This window comes from Drosophila rhopaloa, unplaced genomic scaffold, assembly GCF_018152115.1.
Source record: "Drosophila rhopaloa isolate 14029-0021.01 unplaced genomic scaffold, ASM1815211v1 contig_138, whole genome shotgun sequence".
NCBI lineage: Eukaryota > Metazoa > Arthropoda > Insecta > Diptera > Drosophilidae > Drosophila > Drosophila rhopaloa.
In genome coordinates this window covers 286,117-304,409 of record NW_025335015.1, presented here as the reverse complement: position 1 = coordinate 304,409, position 18,293 = coordinate 286,117, and the positions used below count along the sequence as shown (strand labels likewise).

General features: G+C 43.6%; 1 pseudogene; it reads left to right on the top strand.

The window, feature by feature from the left end:
* The first annotated feature begins 7,906 nt into the window (after positions 1-7,906).
* On the top strand, positions 7,907-17,487 carry LOC123037123 (annotated as a pseudogene).
* The last annotated feature ends 806 nt before the right edge of the window (positions 17,488-18,293 follow it).

Below are 18,293 nucleotides of genomic sequence, written 5' to 3'. Positions count from 1 at the left end.
GGCTTTCTTTATAACAAGAAAATATTGATATATAAACATAATGATGTTTCGATGATAGAAGTTATATTTATAAAACAAAGTAAATTAAATTTAAATAGTAGTGAAGTAGAATAATATTTAAAGTTAGGATAAGAAGAAATTTCTTTAAGGGTAGTTAAATATTTAAGTTTTAAATTTAGAAAATATTTAATTAAACGTAGTTGAATATCTTAAATTAAATCCAGAAAATATTTCTTTAAGTGTAGTTAACTATTAAGTTTAAATTCAGAAAATATTTTTTTAAGTGTGGTTAACTATTAAGTTTAAATTCAAAAAATATTTAATTAAATGTAGTTGATTATTTTAAATTAAATCCAGAAATATTTCATGGTCCTCTTCCATTTTTAATTTAATTTACTAATTATAAATTCTATTAAGAGTTTAATGTATGGCTAGATTTTAATTCAAATATCATTAAATAAATTTTAAGATTCAAACTTTAAAGCATTTTTAGTAACATTTAATTCTCAGTGTAGAAAGAGTATTCGGAGAGGTTATATTTGGCTTTTATTTTGGCAAGAATTGAAATAAATACAAAATAATGTATACGCATGATGTAACTCACTCATTTGTATCCAACGATGAAGATCGATCTCTTGCGTGGCTTACACTGAAAACAATTTTTTTGGTGATATTTTGTAAAGGTTTTAAAAATTAATTAAATTTTCATACATTTCCACTCAAGCCCTGATTATCTGCTTTTATAGCCAACACCGAAATCTCATTCTCGATTTAAATAAGATTAAGAAAATGTTAAATTTAAACAATAAAAAAATCTATAAACTAATTATTTCCATTTGCCTTAAGGTGTTGCATCTTCTTCATTTTCTTCAATATTTAAATTAATTAATTATCTTTATATTTATGTAATTTATCTTTTAGCTTCTTGATTTTTGTTGGATAATTGAAAGTTATTTCCACAAGGTTGAATGTATATCTTTTCTGAGGTTAAGTTCGACCGAGAAAAAAATTATGTTAGGCTCGATCGGCCATGGCAAAGGCGAGGCAATATGGTTATGGCCGATATACATTAGGTTATGGCCGATATGGCACGCAGGCCAAATTATGCACAAAAAAGATTTAATTTCCACTCATCTGTCGTTGTTTGCCTCCTGGCAGAGATATGGCTACTTGTTTAGCCGAAAAAAACGCTGCTGGATTTTCCCTCAGCGAAGCAGCAGCGTTTAGCTGTAAGTCCGTCATCTTGTCGGGCACTGCAGCCCCGTCTAGGAGATCACCATGTGGGGTGCTCCTCGGGACACGCTAAGGCGCGAGGGGGTGCTCCTCAGGACACTACATGCAGAGGTTCACTGAGCTGTGTTCTCCTTAGTTCTTCAGCTCTCTGGAACTCTCGGGAAGTTTATATCGTGGGGCACAATCTATGGATCAAAGATTTCATTAGCCATTTGCACTGGCAGCGGCTTGAGACGTAAAACATACCTATGTGCCCCGAAAACTGACTTGCTGGGTTTTCTTTCGGGTTTTCCTCTGAATTGGCAAGAGATGCGGCTGCGGCGCAACTTGTGCAGCAGCAGCGGCAGCGTTGGGTGTATTTTATTGGCGGCAGCGCCGGCCAAGACCCTTTGTTGCGATCTGCAGAGAATTTGGTGGTTAAAAATAACCAAAACTGCAGACGCAAACGCACTCACTTTAAAATAACCACTTGTAGCACTTATTGGCCACTTTAAATAGCTGGATGCCACTTCGCGACTTAATATTTCGCATTTTAAAACTTTTCCGCGTTTTTTCAAACGTATGAAGAGCTACACGTCTGTATCGGCCGCCGGTTCAGAGAAAAAGAATGGTTGGCGGAACCGGGGCTTGATCAGTTAACATGGCTGCGGAAATACGTGGCAGCTGTTGCTGACAGGTGTCAAGGCTAAGGTTTCCAAAGAAACCCTTCCAACTATCGATATCAATCCGGCAACACTGCTCTAAGATCGGCTTGACTGTTCGAATTTTAGAACACATTTTGATCTGGCAATCTACTGAAAATCTCTACAGGATTTTCAAGTCCGGTTAGAATCCTTACTTAACTTGTTCGAAAATGTCTATAATATCTTCGATTAACAAGGTCAGTTTAAGACAGTCTTTGCTGGATATTACGAATATCATACAGCCTCCAAAAATCTATACCCAAGTACAGATCTTGTTTTAGAGAAGGCACAATATAGATAAGTAGTGTTTTTCTAACATCGCCATATTCAACGTCAACTTTAATTTTTCCTATTATGCGTTGTGGACTTCCATCTGCCGTGGTAGCACTAACGTTCAACGACTTATAGGCATAATCCTTTGACATGACTTCTTTGGCTAATTCACCGCCAAAACAACTAATTGAAGCACCAGAATCGAGTAAACCGTATACAGTCCGGTCTAATAACCGTATAGGCAAGAATGGACGAGGATCTCGGATTCCAGTAGGAATAGAACAAATGTACTTCAATCCAAGTTTACAATTTCTGACATTCTGCCAAAATGATTTAATTCTCCTAGAACTTCGAGTTATTGGTTTCTGAATGAAGTAAGGAATAGGAACTTCAGGTAAATTTTGAATTTTACAATGCAATAGACTGACATTGTTATTTGGAACGTCAGGGGTTGTTGTTGGTGTTGCTTCTACATATGCATCCACCTTTAATCGGTCATAGTTGACTGGTTTCGAGCGGCATTCGAAATCTTCGGTTTGTATGGCGACTTCGAAATGCCGAATTTTGAGTTTTTTGCACACTTAGCACAATTTGGGTTATAAGTGTTAGCTGCTCCACAGCCGTAGCAAAATACGCGTTTTTCCGTTGAGCAATCCTGGTATCTGTGCCCGTCTTTGCGGCAATTCCAGCACAACAAGGAAAAAGCGTCAACTTCAAACTCGCTTTCGGATTCGGAACCGATTTGCGACTTGTTTTCTTGAGTCAACTCCGAGACCTCACGTCTGAAAGGAGTGACTCTAGAGTAACCGTGAGAGTGCTTGACATCGTCTAGAAAAGCTTCGCGTCGACGACAGATTTCTCTCAGTTCGGGTACTGTTCCAATATCAACATTTAATATTTCATGCCTTATTTCAGGTCTTAAATTGTTCTTGAGAACTCTAGCAAGTTTTCGTGTAGACCATGGTGTCTCTAGCTGATCGATTAAAACATTTACGCTATCGTAAAAGCTATCAAAGGTTTCATTGGGTTTCTGCTTTCTGTTTCGGATTAACTCCTCAATGTCAACATCATCCCTTCTTTGACGAAATTGCAAGCGCAGAGCTGAGCATAGCCTATCCCAATGGACTTCTGACACTGACTTGTGGTAATGCCAATAAAACTCGTTGGCTTTACCTTCGAATAGAACGCTAACGTGCTTGCAAAGCACCGAGAAGTTTCCTTCTAAAGTTTGGTGCGTAAGCGCGTCGACTCAGTAGATAAAATTATCGATGGTCACACCGGATCCCGAATATTTAATTTTCCATCCGTTTAGGATGTGAACGACCTTGTCGGGCCTGTTTATGAGATCGGACGAGGAACTTCTATTTGAAATGGGGGAGCCTCTGTTAGGCATGGCCATGTCTGTGATTGGTATTTGTTCACCCCTAGCAGCATGGTTGTTAACAACTTCTACTAACAGTGGAGACGTAGTTGATCTTTCATCGCCATTAGTGGCGGAATTTGCAGGAGTTGCAATCAATCTTTGTACACTTTCCACTACTGTTGTCTGTACTAGTTCAGCCATTTTCTCTGAAAGTATTGTGAGCATCCTTCGCTCCATTGCAAGAAGAGTAATAGCATTAATAGTGTTGATTTGATTGTTATCCCTAGCTACATTGCTTATTGAGCTTCCAGATGTACTAGGGCTTTCCTCAACTGGGTTTCTAGTCTCGCTAATTTCTGTTTGACGACTTTTAGATCGAGATCGTGTTAGTAAACCTTTCTTATCGGTTACTGGTCTGCAGGACGTTTTGCAAACTGGACAGCTTTCGCTTTTCTTTAGATGGGCTTCCAGGCATTTCCTATGAAACTCGTGGTTGCATGACGTTTTAAACAGATCAGCTGCGGAATTAATTTCGCCTTTACACAACGGACAGACTGGCCTTGTGGCTTCCTGTGAGCCTTGGCCTGGGGATCGGTCTAAACCCATTTTCAGATAAGATAACGGTAAGATAACGATAAGATAAATATAAGCGAGATATAACGAAATATCGAATCAACAAGAAATCAAGAAAATATTTATATAAATCGTAATAGCGATAAATTGTTCAATGTAAAAAAAATAAGATTGAACTCGTTGCTTGAGGTCCACGTATCGTAGGATAATATTTCTTAATACTAAACTTCCTCGAAAAAAGAAAAGAAATTTAAGTTATAGTACTGTTTGTTTTCTATCTTTCAACAAAAATAAAAACAAAGAAGGGAGGTTGTTAGAATTTATAAAATTTAAAACCGGACAACGTATTATTCGAAAACAAAATGGTTGTATTCCTGCTTCTCCTTTGACAAATCTAACACCTCTAAGGCGAATTGAAATTAAATCTTCTTATTAGTCATTCGCGGATAGAGTACATCTTCAAGATTGTACCTCCATTTTCCAGGACGTTGGCACTAACAAAAAGTTTTAATTTCCAAAGATAAGTTTAAGTACTGATTTGGCAAATCAGACAGGGCCAGAAGATCAAAAGAAGTTCGATGCTTTCTGTATTTTCCTCTATCTAACTCTTTCTTACCATTACTTAATGTAGGAAAATCCTTAACGTTAAAATTTAATTGTGGCCAAAAAGAAAACTATTGTTCTCCATCTCTGTTCTCCAAAACAATTAAAAATCAATGAGAAAATTTTGTTTAAGAATGAAAGTAAAGTTGAAATTTGAAAGGTATAGAAAAGAATTTCAATTTATCTATCGGTGAGTCTCAATGAGTTATTACTGTACTCACTGAGGCCCCACGTTGGGGCGCCACTTATCTTATTAATAATAATGAATTATAACTGTAGCGTGTAACGACTGGGAGAAGTGTTTTGTTTCCGGTGGAATCTGTAGTTGCGGGTGCTCGCTATAGGATCCGGCTCTCGCTCGTCGGCTTTGGGGGTGGTGGTCTTGCGCGTACAGATCCTAACACTAACTACACATTATTATTGCTAAGACTAGAATTGAGCAAGCTAGCGACAAGAGAGAATAAGTTAAACGAAACCGGAAGAGAAAACAGATAAATTGCGGAAGGAAGTAAAGAGATAGAAGAGCTAGAGAGGAAGTCGGAGATCGCGAAGCCACTGGTGTTGTTGTGGTCGCATTTTGCCCTCCCAACCTATGATCACCTTCCTTGGAGCATGTCTCCGGTGACCCCTTTAATACCCTACGAACGCGGGTACCTCAGCAGAGTTCAAAAGATATGGTTTTAGTTATTCATAGCTTTAATTAGCGGCTTTCTTTATAACAAGAAAATATTGATATATAAACATAATGATGTTTCGATGATAGAAGTTATATTTATAAAACAAAGTAAATTAAATTTAAATAGTAGTGAAGTAGAATAATATTTAAAGTTAGGATAAGAAGAAATTTCTTTAAGGGTAGTTAAATATTTAAGTTTTAAATTTAGAAAATATTTAATTAAACGTAGTTGAATATCTTAAATTAAATCCAGAAAATATTTCTTTAAGTGTAGTTAACTATTAAGTTTAAATTCAGAAAATATTTCTTTAAGTGTGGTTAACTATTAAGTTTAAATTCAAAAAATATTTAATTAAATGTAGTTGATTATTTTAAATTAAATCCAGAAATATTTCATGGTCCTCTTCCATTTTTAATTTAATTTACTAATTATAAATTCTATTAAGAGTTTAATGTATGGCTAGATTTTAATTCAAATATCATTTAATAAATTTTAAGATTCAAACTTTAAAGCATTTTTAGTAACATTTAATTCTCAGTGTAGAAAGAGTATTCGGAGAGGTTATATTTGGCTTTTAGTTTGGCAAGAATTGAAATAAATGCAAAATAATGTATACGCATGATGTAACTCACTCATTTGTATCCAACGATGAAGATCGATCTCTTGCGTGGCTTACACTGAAAACAATTTTTTTGGTGATATTTTGTAAAGGTTTTAAAAATTAATTAAATTTTCATACATTTCCACTCAAGCCCTGATTATCTGCTTTTATAGCCAACACCGAAATCTCATTCTCGATTTAAATAAGATTAAGAAAATGTTAAATTTAAACAATAAAAAAATCTATAAACTAATTATTTCCATTTGCCTTAAGGTGTTGCATCTTCTTCATTTTCTTCAATATTTAAATTAATTAATTATCTTTATATTTATGTAATTTATCTTTTAGCTTCTTGATTTTTGTTGGATAATTGAAAGTTATTTCCACAAGGTTGAATGTATATCTTTTCTGAGGTTAAGTTCGACCGAGAAAAAATTATGTTAGGCTCGATCGGCCATGGCAAAGGCGAGGCAATATGGTTATGGCCGATATGGCACGCAGGCCAAATTATGCACAAAAAAGATTTAATTTCCACTCATCTGTCGTTGTTTGCCTCCTGGCAGAGATATGGCTACTTGTTTAGCCGAAAAAAGCGCTGCTGGATTTTCCCTCAGCGAAGCAGCAGCGTTTAGCTGTAAGTCCGTCATCTTGTCGGGCACTGCAGCCCCGTCTAGGAGATCACCATGTTGGGTGCTCCTCGGGACACGCTAAGGCGCGAGGGGGTGCTCCTCAGGACACTACATGCAGAGGTTCACTGAGCTGTGTTCTCCTTAGTTCTTCAGCTCTCTGGAACTCTCGGGAAGTTTATATCGTGGGGCACAATCTATGGATCAAAGATTTCATTAGCCATTTGCACTGGCAGCGGCTTGAGACGTAAAACATACCTATGTGCCCCGAAAACTGACTTGCTGGGTTTTCTTTCGGGTTTTCCTCTGAATTGGCAAGAGATGCGGCTGCGGCGCAACTCATGCAGCAGCAGCGGCAGCGTTGGGTGTATTTTATTGGCGGCAGCGCCGGCCAAGACCCTTTGTTGCGATCTGCAGAGAATTTGGTGGTTAAAAATAACCAAAACTGCAGACGCAAACGCACTCACTTTAAAATAACCACTTGTAGCACTTATTGGCCACTTTAAATAGCTGTATGCCACTTCGCGACTTAATATTTCGCATTTTAAAACTTTTCCGCGTTTTTTCAAACGTATGAAGAGCTACACGTCTGTATCGGCCGCCGGTTCAGAGAAAAAGAATGGTTGGCGGAACCGGGGCTTGATCAGTTAACATGGAAATACGTGGCAGCTGTTGCTGACAGGTGTCAAGGCTAAGGTTTCCAAAGAAACCCTTCCAACTATCGATATCAATCCGGCAACACTGCTCTAAGATCGGCTTGACTGTTCGAATTTTAGAACACATTTTGATCTGGCAATCTACTGAAAATCTCTACAGGATTTTCAAGTCCGGTTAGAATCCTTACTTAACTTGTTCGAAAATGTCTATAATATCTTCGATTAACAAGGTCAGTTTAAGACAGTCTTTGCTGGATATTACGAAAATTTTTAAAGTATGCTTTTAGGCAAAACAGGTTTTGCAGTCGCTACTGGCGCCGCTACATATGTCCAGGGAAAGTTCCAACAAACTATCCCCTGTTCCATCACCGCAAATACCAAAAATCACGGTAAGGACGCCCACACCTAAAAAGGTCAAGACGCCACCTCCCAAAAAGGCTCCTTCTTCCATCGAAAGAACCACGCGAGCCAGCGCAAAAATGGTTGCAACGGCTGCTGACCTCGCTATGAGCCAGTTTATTGAAGTCTCGGATCGACTGTCCGAATTGGAATCGCGGATAAATATTCCCTCGGCGGTCCCTCCTACGTTATCCGTCCTCAATATTCGCCGAGACGAAATCCGAGAGGTATGGATCCGCATCAAAAAAGAATACGATGCCTGTACCGCATGCCTTGTAGCAGCCGGAGAAGGTGCAGCTGACAGCTTGCCAGTCCTCAAGGCTAAGTACGGGTATTGCTACAGCGCGTACGAAAGGTGCGGTGCCCAGATAGCAGACATGATAGCGCAAACTCCGCAACTTCCGCAACCTTCCCCAACGCCAGCTGATCCTTCTCAGACATACATTCCGTCAGGCTGCCGGCTTCCGCCGTGCGATACCGAAGTTTTTACCGGCGACTATCTTCGTTGGCCAACCTTTAGGGATCTATTCACGGCAATTTATATCAACAATCCCAGACTCACTCCTGTCGAAAAATTATTTCACCTTAATGCTAAAACGAGTGGCGACGCTCACAATATAGTTTCAAATTCACCCCTTACTAATGATGGCTTTCGATCAGCGTGGGATAACCTCACTGAGCGTTTCGAAAACAAGCGATTGTTAGTAAACAGTCAATTAAAGATACTTTTCAATGTACCGTCCGTCACACAGGAGTCTGGGTCAGCTTTGAAAGAACTTCAAAGTACCATCCAGGGTTGCCTTACTGCACTAGAAATGTCCGGTATTCAGGTCGAAACTTGGGATTGCCTCTTGGTATATATGTGCTCGTCCAAACTCCCAAAGCTTACGCTTTCCCTATGGGAGCAGTCCCTCCATAACAAAGCCGAGATCCCTACGTGGCACGAGCTGAACGTTTTCCTAACGGAGCGTCACAGGACACTAGAAGCCATAGATGATGTTCGACCATCAGGTTCTAGTCAGACTCAGCCCAGGGCATCCACTTCCAACTCGGCGTCTCGAAGAATAAATTCATACGAGACAAGGGTAGCACCTAGGCAACTTAGAGGGTGCGATCTCTGTAATAGAGAGAACCATCCTGTACGCACATGCGCCAAATTTCTCCAGATGACGGTCGACCAACGCATCGCATATATAAAAAGAAAACAGCTGTGTTTAAACTGCTTTGCGCGGACACATCAGTTGCGCGACTGCGAAAGCGCACATAACTGCTTCACGTGCCGCGGCCGCCATCACACGCTCCTACACCGAGGCAGCCCATCCCCAGCGCGCGCAAATCCAACGCCAACGCCCAGATCCAGACCAAATACTCTCGGTCCCTCGGCTGCCAGTGGCACGCAGTCAACGCTTCAGAATTATTTTGCGGCAGGCACTAGGTCAGTCCTCCTAGGCACCGCTATAATTAATATATGCCATCGAGGTTCCAATTTCCAAGCGCGAGCCTTAATTGACTCCGGATCTGAGGCGACCTTCATCACTGAGCGCCTTTTCAACCTGATTAAACTGCCGTTCCAGGTTATCCGAGCACAGGTCTCAGGACTTAATCAAACGGTCTCCGCTGAGACCAAAAAGATCTGTCAATTCACGATCCGTTCTCCAACCCGGCCTAGCTTGCAGTTAAACACCACTGCCTACGTGCTTCCACAAATAGCCGGAAATCTTCCTTCATGTCCGCTTCCGCAACATTTCCTGCGAGACCTTCCCGAACTTCCGCTAGCGGATCCAAAGTTCTATGAGAGCGCACAAATAGATATTCTAATCGGGGCCGATATACTTCCATCCATTCTACTAAGCGGTACCCGAGCGAACATCTGTGGCTCGCTTCTCGGTCAAGAGACTATTTTCGGCTGGATTCTAACAGGACCAGTACCAGCTCCGAGGCATGATCAAATATCATCCTTTTCCACGCAAGTTGCACACACATATGAAGCGTCTCTCGATAAACTCCTCACCAAATTCTGGGAGGTGGAGGATCTGCCAGTAAAAGTGGCAAAAGAATCCGACGTGATTTGTGAGGACAATTTTCTTCGGAGCACCACAAAAGACGAAACCGGCAGGTATGTCGTGAGTCTCCTTTTTCGAGATCCTGAGAACATTAATTGCTCCCTGGGACATTCCAGATCCCAGGCGCTGGCTCAATTCTTAAGAAACGAGCAGCGGCTAAAAAGGGACAGTACGTTAAAATCCAAGTACGACTCAGTTATTCAAGAATATCTCGACCTCAATCACATGAGAGAAGTCCTTCCTACCCACGATTCAGCATGTTACTACCTGCCACACCACGCAGTGTTAAAACCGGAGAGTACGACCACCAAACTTCGAGTGGTATTCAACGCCTCCAGCCCTTCAGACAATGGGGTCAGCTTAAATGATATCCTTCATGCTGGCCCGGTCCTACAGTCCGATCTAACCATCCAGATCCTGAAGTGGCGATATTTCCGATTTGTGTATAGTGCTGACATCGAGAAAATGTACCGGCAGATCTGGGTAGATCCGAAGCAGACAGCGTTCCAACGTATCTTATTCCGCGATAGGGAAGGGTACATTCGAGATTTTAAGCTAAAAACTGTTACGTTTGGGGTCAATTGTGCACCGTTCCTGGCAATTCGGGTACTGCAACAGCTGGCGACCGACGTGCAACTAACCCATCCGAGGGCGAGTAAAGTTATTCGTGGTTGCATGTATGTCGATGATGTCCTTTCGGGAGCTGACTCTGCAGAAGAGGCTCACCTCACCATTCGCGAGTTGCAGAGTGCCCTCGATTCGGCTGGTTTTCCATTAAGGAAATGGACCTCCAACCACAAAGAAGTTCTGGCTCATATCGGAACCGATCATCTTTTAAATGCCGATTTCCTCGAAATAGATACGGAAAGCACCGCGAAAACTCTCGGAGTCCGTTGGAAAGCAACATCCGATGAGTTTTTCTTCGCCCTCCCCGACCTATCCACCGAAGCTTCACTCACAAAACGGCATGTTCTCTCCCAAATTGCGAAGCTGTTTGATCCAGCAGGCTGGCTCGCCCCTTTCGTGGTCTGTGCCAAGATTTTCATGCAGGAGATCTGGCTGCGTGATCTAGGGTGGGATGATGAACTTCCAATTGAACTGTGCCAAAAGTGGCGTGATTTCCTTAAAAGCTACTCAGTCCTAGATCAAGTCCGAATTCCCAGATGGGTTTCCTTCCGCCCAGAATTCCGAGTGGAACATCACGGATTCTGTGATGCCTCTCAAAAGGCGTACGGTGCTGCGATCTATGTGCGCGTCGAGATGGGGCACACGACGCTAGTGCATCTTCTCACGGCCAAGACGCGCGTGGCGCCAGTAAAAACTGTGTCGCTTCCCAGACTAGAGCTGTGTGGAGCTCTATTGCTATCCGAGATGGTCGAATCCATTCTTCCCCATATGCCGATGCTGTCCTCGAAACTCCATTGTTGGACCGATTCCACGATTGTGCTTGCATGGCTAGCCAAACCAGCATGCCAGTGGACAACGTTCGTTGCCAATCGGGTAACAAAGATCACCCAGTCCAGAGAGGGAGCCAATTGGTCGCATGTTCAATCCGAACACAATCCAGCTGACTTGGCCAGTCGGGGAGTGCCCCTACAAGAACTGGTCGACAACTCCCTTTGGTGGCATGGGCCCACTTGGTTGCAAAAGCCACGAGATCAGTGGCCTGCCCAAAGCACCGACTTACAGGTGACCGAAGTGGAAAGGCGTCCTGTCAAGGCCCATGTTGCGTCCAGTCCGACAGAGGACATCCTTGATCGCTTTTCCAAGTTAAATAGAGCTTTACGGGTCCTTGCGTATGTCCACCGTTTTGTCCAGCGATGTAGGAAACAGTCACCGATTCCGGAAGTCCATCTAGAAGCCCAAGAACTTGTCGCCGCTGAACGGCTCATGGTCATTAGCACTCAGCGCAGATATTTTGCTAACGAATATCGCTGCTTGAGTCAAAAGCGTCCTGTGTCCGCGGCAAGTTCCATCCTCTCCTTGAACCCTTTTCTAGATGAGAAAGGGCTTATAAGGGCGTGCGGCCGAATAACGGCCTCCGAAAATTTGCGATATGATGAACGACATCCTATAATCCTCCCGTACGAATGTGCACTCTCTCGACTACTGGTAAACTTCACGCATCTCATAACGTTGCATGGAGGTAACCAGTTAGTCGTACGTCTCACCCGGTCAAGATATTGGGTTCCGAAAATAAAGAACTTGGTAAAGGCCGTTATTAACTCCTGCAAGGTCTGCGTTATCCATAAGAAGCGATTGCAAGTTCAGATGATGGGAAGTTTTCCGAAAGAGCGAGTCTCTTTTTCCCGGCCATTCACGTACACAGGGGTGGACTACGCCGGCCCTTTCGACATAAAAAATTACACAGGCAGAGCTTGCCTAATTACAAAAGGGTATGTGTTGGTTTTCGTGTGTTTCTCTACAAAGGCCATCCATCTAGAGCCTACATCCGATCTGACGACCGAGAAATTTCTCGCCGCTTTCGCTCGGTTCGTATCCAGAAGAGGTTGTCCCCGTCAAGTGCAGTCCGACAATGGGAAAACCTTTGTCGGCGCTGCCACCCTGCTCTCCCGAGATTTTCTACAAGCCGTAAAAGAGTCTGTGACTGATGCGTATAGTCATCAGCAGCTCAACTGGCAATTCATTCCTCCGGGGGCACCCCATATGGGAGGCCTGTGGGAAGCGGGTGTCAAAAGCTTCAAAACCTTGTTTTACAAGTCCACCGCTACTTTTTTTTTTTTTTTTTTTAACATTTGCATTTTATTTATTGGATCTTCTCTGAATTGAGACTAACAATAAGTATATAGAATCTTAAATTAAAAAGCTATCTGACAGTCAAGGTGACTGGCGCGAAAATTTAGGGGCTCTAATAACTATTGCTGAGCTGGAAGGTCATTGCGTTGCAATCGGGTCCGGATGGAAGCCCTGGCTAGGCCCCTGGCGAGCTGGTTTGGATGAGAAGTTAGCTTGGTGTGGTAGGACGCTTTTTGTTTTGATATTTCATCTTTTACGGGTAGAATGCCAAGATCTCTGTGGATGTTGTCGTTCCGAACATACCAAGGTGCCCCAGTGATAGTTCTCAGGATTCTTGATTGTGCTCGCTGAATAATGTCGATGTTGCTGCTGCTCGCGTTTCCCCACAATTGGGAGCCGTAGGTCCAGACTGGCTTAAGCGTTGAATTGTAGAGCAGGACCTTGAAGTCCAGGCAGAGGGGGGAGCGCGTTTAAAAGCCAATGGAGACTGTTTGATTTTAGTTTTAGGTGAATTTTCTTAGCTTCGATATGTCTCCGCCATGTAAGTCTCCTGTCTAGGTGGATGCCAAGGTACGTTACATCGTCAGCTTGTGGAAGTGGCGTGTTATTCAGGGTTAGCGGGGGACACGTTTGTTTGTTAAGAGTAAACGTTATGTGTTTACACTTTTGCGCATTTATTTTTATACGCCAGTCTGATAACCACCTCTCCACTACAACGAGATGATCAGCTAGTAGAGCTGTTGCCTGAGTTGGGCATTTGGACCGACTTATGATCGCGGTATCGTCTGCGAATGTAGAAGTAGTTAGCCGCTCGTTCGTGGGAATATCTGCGGTGTAGAGGAGAAATAGAGTTGGACCAAGGGCGCTACCTTGGGGAACTCCAGCCTCTATAGCGTAGTCATCGGATGTTGTGGTGTTGCATCTCACGGCGAAGGCTCTGTTGTAAAGGTACGATTCCAGTATCCTGTGAGTGTTTCCTGGCAGGATCGTTCTGATTTTATGGATAAGGCCATCAAGCCAGACTCGGTCGAAAGCCTGTGCAACGTCAAGGAATACCGCACTGCAGTATTCCCGAAGCTCGAATGCAGTCCTTATTTCTGTTGTTAATCTGTTGACTTGCTCTATTGTTCCATGGCTTTCTCGAAAGCCAAATTGATGTGCTGGAATAACGTTGTGCTCTTTCAGATATGGAATGATGCGCGTCAGAAGGCATTTTTCGAACAGTTTTGACAGACACGAGAGTAAACTTATCGGTCTATACGAAGCTGGTATTGTGTGATCTTTCCCTAGCTTTGGGATCATTATGATTACCGATTTTTTCCATTTTTTTGGGAAATAGCCAAGTCGTGTAATCCCGTTGAAGAGTTTACAAATAACCTCAACTGCACAGTTTGGAAGTTCAATTAACATTTTGGGAGTTATTTGATCACCGCCTGGGGCCTTTTTTGGTTTCAATTGCTCGCTGATTACTTTTGCAATTTCATTTGGTTGAAACAGAATTGGCTCCGTCTCAGATTCAATTCGAATTGACGGCGACGGTAGTGCGAATGAATTAGTTGCAGGGTTTGGCTGAAAAACATTTCGAAGGTGTAAAGCAAATGTACAAGCTCTGTCTTTGTCGCTTCTGGCCCAGCTGCCTGAAGAGTCTCTTATGGGGATTACTGTTTCGGCCGGCGCACTTAGTTTTGGGTGGGCCCTCCACAAGGGATGCTTAGTGCTGGTGGGTGAAAGTTTCTCAATGTACTGGCGTTGTGCTTTTTCTTCTTCTTGCCTTAGAGCCCTGGTAAGTCTGCGACCAGCTTCTTTAAGACTTTGTTTTGAGGATGGCGATCTGCTGGTTTGCCAAGTACGTCTCAAACGTCTTTTCTCCAGAACAAGCTGTTCGATTTCATGGTTAGTTTTGTGTTGGTGTGTGTGCCCATCCCTCCCTTGCGGTGTTGAGACTTTGGCTGCTGCGACGAGTACAGACTCCAGGGCATCGGCGTAGCAGTCGATGTCCTCCTTGATGTTGAGCTGTGGAGTTAGTTCAATGTGGGAACTTACGTACTTTTTGAACTTCAGCCAGTTGGTTCTATGCGACGTCAGCCTGTGAGGGTGTTCGATTAATTCCGGGCTTTGAAGAAGAGTTATTAGCACTGTTGAGTGGTCCGATGATAGATCCAAAAGCGATTTTGCAGATATTAGATTGCGAGAGATGTTTTTTGTCACAGCAAAATCAATTAAATCAGGTAGTTTTCTAGGATCTGTAGGCCAGTATGTAGGGCTGCCTGGTGAAACGTAGTCCAGTTTGTTGCATGTTTTAATGAGTGCATTATATAGTTGCCTTCCTTTGGGGGTCACAAGGCGGGATCCCCAGTGCGTGTGCTTGGCGTTGTAATCTCCTGCTGCTATGAATCGCTCTCCAAGCGAATTGTAGAAGTCCATGAATTGGTCTTCGGAGACTGTAAAGCGGGGTGGGCAGTAGACAGCGGCAATGGCAAGGTTGCAGTTGCCCAACTGTAATTTTATCGATGAAGCTTGCAGATGATTTTTAGCAAACCGTTGGTGAAAGTGGTGTTTGACGCGGTCTCTTATTAAGATTCCAGTGCCGCCATGCGCTTTACCATCTGGATGATCTGTGCCATAGAACGTGTATCCCCGTATTTGAAAGTTATATTTGCTGGTGAGATGCGTTTCTGCCAGCAACATAACGTCGATGTGGTTTTCGTTCAGAAATTGAGTTATTTCAGGTTTATGCCGTGAAACACCGTTGGCGTTCCACAGAGTTATTCGAAGGCTAGGCATGGTTTATTTGGACTGCTGAGCTGCAAGCATTTGTAGTAAGATATTTTGGTTTTGCATAAGGGTTTGCATGGTGGTTTTCATGAAGGACATAAATTCCATCATATTTTGTTGCTAAGTAGTCATCATAGATTCCATGTTACTTTGTGGCTGTCCCATGGCCTGCTGGATGTTATCAACTTTCGGCTCTATCTGAGCTGTGCCTGATCTTAGAGCACTGGCGTAAGAAATTCCGTTGGTGGTAATTGAAGGGCCAAATGATGATCTGGCTGCTTTTGCGAAGAAAACTTCCGGTGTCGTTTGTGATCTCATGTAAGTGTTTTGTGTGTTCAGGGAGCGTGCCGTTGTTGCTCGTTGCATCCGACTTTTCATCGCCTTGTAGACTGGACAGCCTCTGTAGTTAGCTGTGTGGTTTCCTTGGCAGTTTACACACTTTTTAGTGAGAGAGTCTTCCTTGTTGGCAGGGCAGGGTTCGGAGCCGTGGCAGTTTCCACAAGCTACACATACTGACCTGAGGGTGCAGTAAGCCCTGGTATGACCGTATTCCTGGCAGTTTGTGCATTGCACTGGTCCGGTCCGTTTGTGCGGCTCTTCCACTGTGATCCTACGGTGCAGAAGGTACTGCAACTTGTAGATCGGGTGCACTGCGTTTTTTTTCAAAGTTCTGCTGTCTGGCTCCAGCTCGACCTTGAAGAGTGGTTGCGGCTTCTTGTTTTTGTTCATAATGTTTATAACATTTTTTGCGCAAAAACCGTTTTCGTTTAAGGCCTCTGTAATTTCGCAGGGGGTCACATCGGGTTCTATTCCCTTAAGCACAACTTGCAAACCTTTGCAACATTTCAGCTGGTACGTGTAGTAATTCTTTTTGGCATCGTTTAAGTACTTCGACACTGCTCGGAAATCGTCTTCGGTTTTGGTTTGGAGTTTAGTTTCGCTTATATTCCCTTTCATAAGCGGAATAACATGAAAGTTATCTTTTCCGACAAGCTCAACTATTTTGTTGACTAGGGCATTCGAGATCTTCTCCCGAATAAAAATAGGTGGGGGCTTTAGTTTCCTTGGGGCTAATTGTTCAGACTCTGTTTCAGGCTCCGCCAGAATGGAAAATCTGTTTTCATCTAATGGCCCGGGATTTACAGGGCCTTTGCTGGAACGATTTATTTTGGGCTTATTGCCGTCCGAGTTTTTTGGGGGTGTTAGCTTGCGCTTGGAGATATTAATGTAGCGATCCATGCCTGTCTGAATGGCCGAACCCGCTTGCAGAATTGTCACTTCTTCTACCGTAGCTTTGTTTTTGCCGTTTGCACCGATTTTTGCACTTGGTTGTGTTGTTGCTTTACCCGCAGCACAAGAAGAGGGTGGAGACGTTATTGCATTGTTGGCGACAGAGACCGTTGTAGTAGTCGTAGTAGTTTCTGTTGTTGTTGCGCTAGGCGGCAGAAGCTCTGTTGGAGTCTTGCATTGCTCACTCCATGGCGTTCGAGCGGTGAAGAGCAGGGCGGGAGAGCAAGAGTTAGCTCTCTGGTTTTCGGCGGTCAGTAAACTTGCACCTTCAAGCACTTTCGGTTCTAGAGTATTACTCGTCACCGTAAAATAGGCGTTGTTACGGGCCAAAGAGAGACGACATTTGTCTTGTTTTCTCTTAATTTTTTCACGGGTTTCGTCTTGTTGTTTTTGTCGTTGAGTGCGCTGATCCACGTTCTTACTCATTTGTTTATAGTTAGTGCGTAAAGATTAATTATTTAATTAATTAAAACTTTAGTTTACGATATGCGATTTGCATCGCGAAACGCAAAACCTCGCGCTTATTTTTTTTTCCGAACGTTTTCGACTGATTGGCTAATTGTTTTTCCGGAGCGTTAATAAAACACGTCTGCACGCAGCCGAATTGAACAACTTTTTTTTGACCGCTACTCGAAAGTACACTTTTGAAGAACTTTCAACCCTCCTAGCGAAAATTGAAGCTTGTCTAAATTCCAGACCGCTATCTCCTATGTCTGAAGATCCCACTGATCTCTTAGCATTGACACCAGGGCATTTTCTAGTCGGCGGACCTCTTCTGTCCATAGTGGAACCCGAATTAAAAGGGGAATCCAAGTCCATTGTAAATCGGTGGCAACACTTAAAGGCGCTCCATCAACAATTCCAAGCTCGATGGAAAGAGGAGTATCTCAAAGAGCTCCACAAGCGTAACAAGTGGCAGTCCCCTACCGCAAATCTCCGCGTTGGTGACATGGTAGTCGTCAAGGAGGACAATCTGCCCTCGAATGAGTGGCGCCTTGGCAGAATCGACTCTGTCTTTCCGGGGGCTGACGGCAATGTCCGTGTCGTCAGCATTCTCACGGCACGTAGGATTATCAAGCGTCCCGTGACCAAGGTGGTTCTTCTGCCAGGAGAACCCTCCAACCGTCTTCCTCAACCAACATCCTCCACATAATTCCCCAACAATCCTCGCCATCTAAGCATCTCAAATCATCTTTTTTTATCCATTACTCCCTACCAGATCACATCATGGTTCCTCGTCCACGCAGCGCTCAGGCATTGGAAAGCAGACGCACTCGAGGTATACATTCCTACCGATGCCGAGTCTGCCGTGGAATCCATCCGCTTCGAAAGTGCCAGAGGTTCCTAAAGCTGAGCGCAGAGAAGCGGCTTCGAGCAGTGCTTATTAATAAGTACTGCTCAAATTGTCTCGCCCACGAGCACTCCGACGGGAGTTGTCGCAGTGGCGACAAATGCAAAACATGCAACGGGAAGCACCACACGCTCCTCCATATGCACGAGCGTCCCCTGCCGTCGGCTAATCAACAGCGTTCGCGCCGGCAGAATCCGCCAACTCGCCAAGCGCTAGCCCCGGCAAGGCGCTCGGCATCCGCCGCTTCTCAGCAGCGCTCGCGCCGGCAAGATCCGCCAACTCGCAGAGCGCTTGCCTCTCCGCCGCGCTCAGCCTCCTCGGCACCGGCTCCGTCACTGGCGTCCATCCTTCAACGGCACAGCGTCAATGT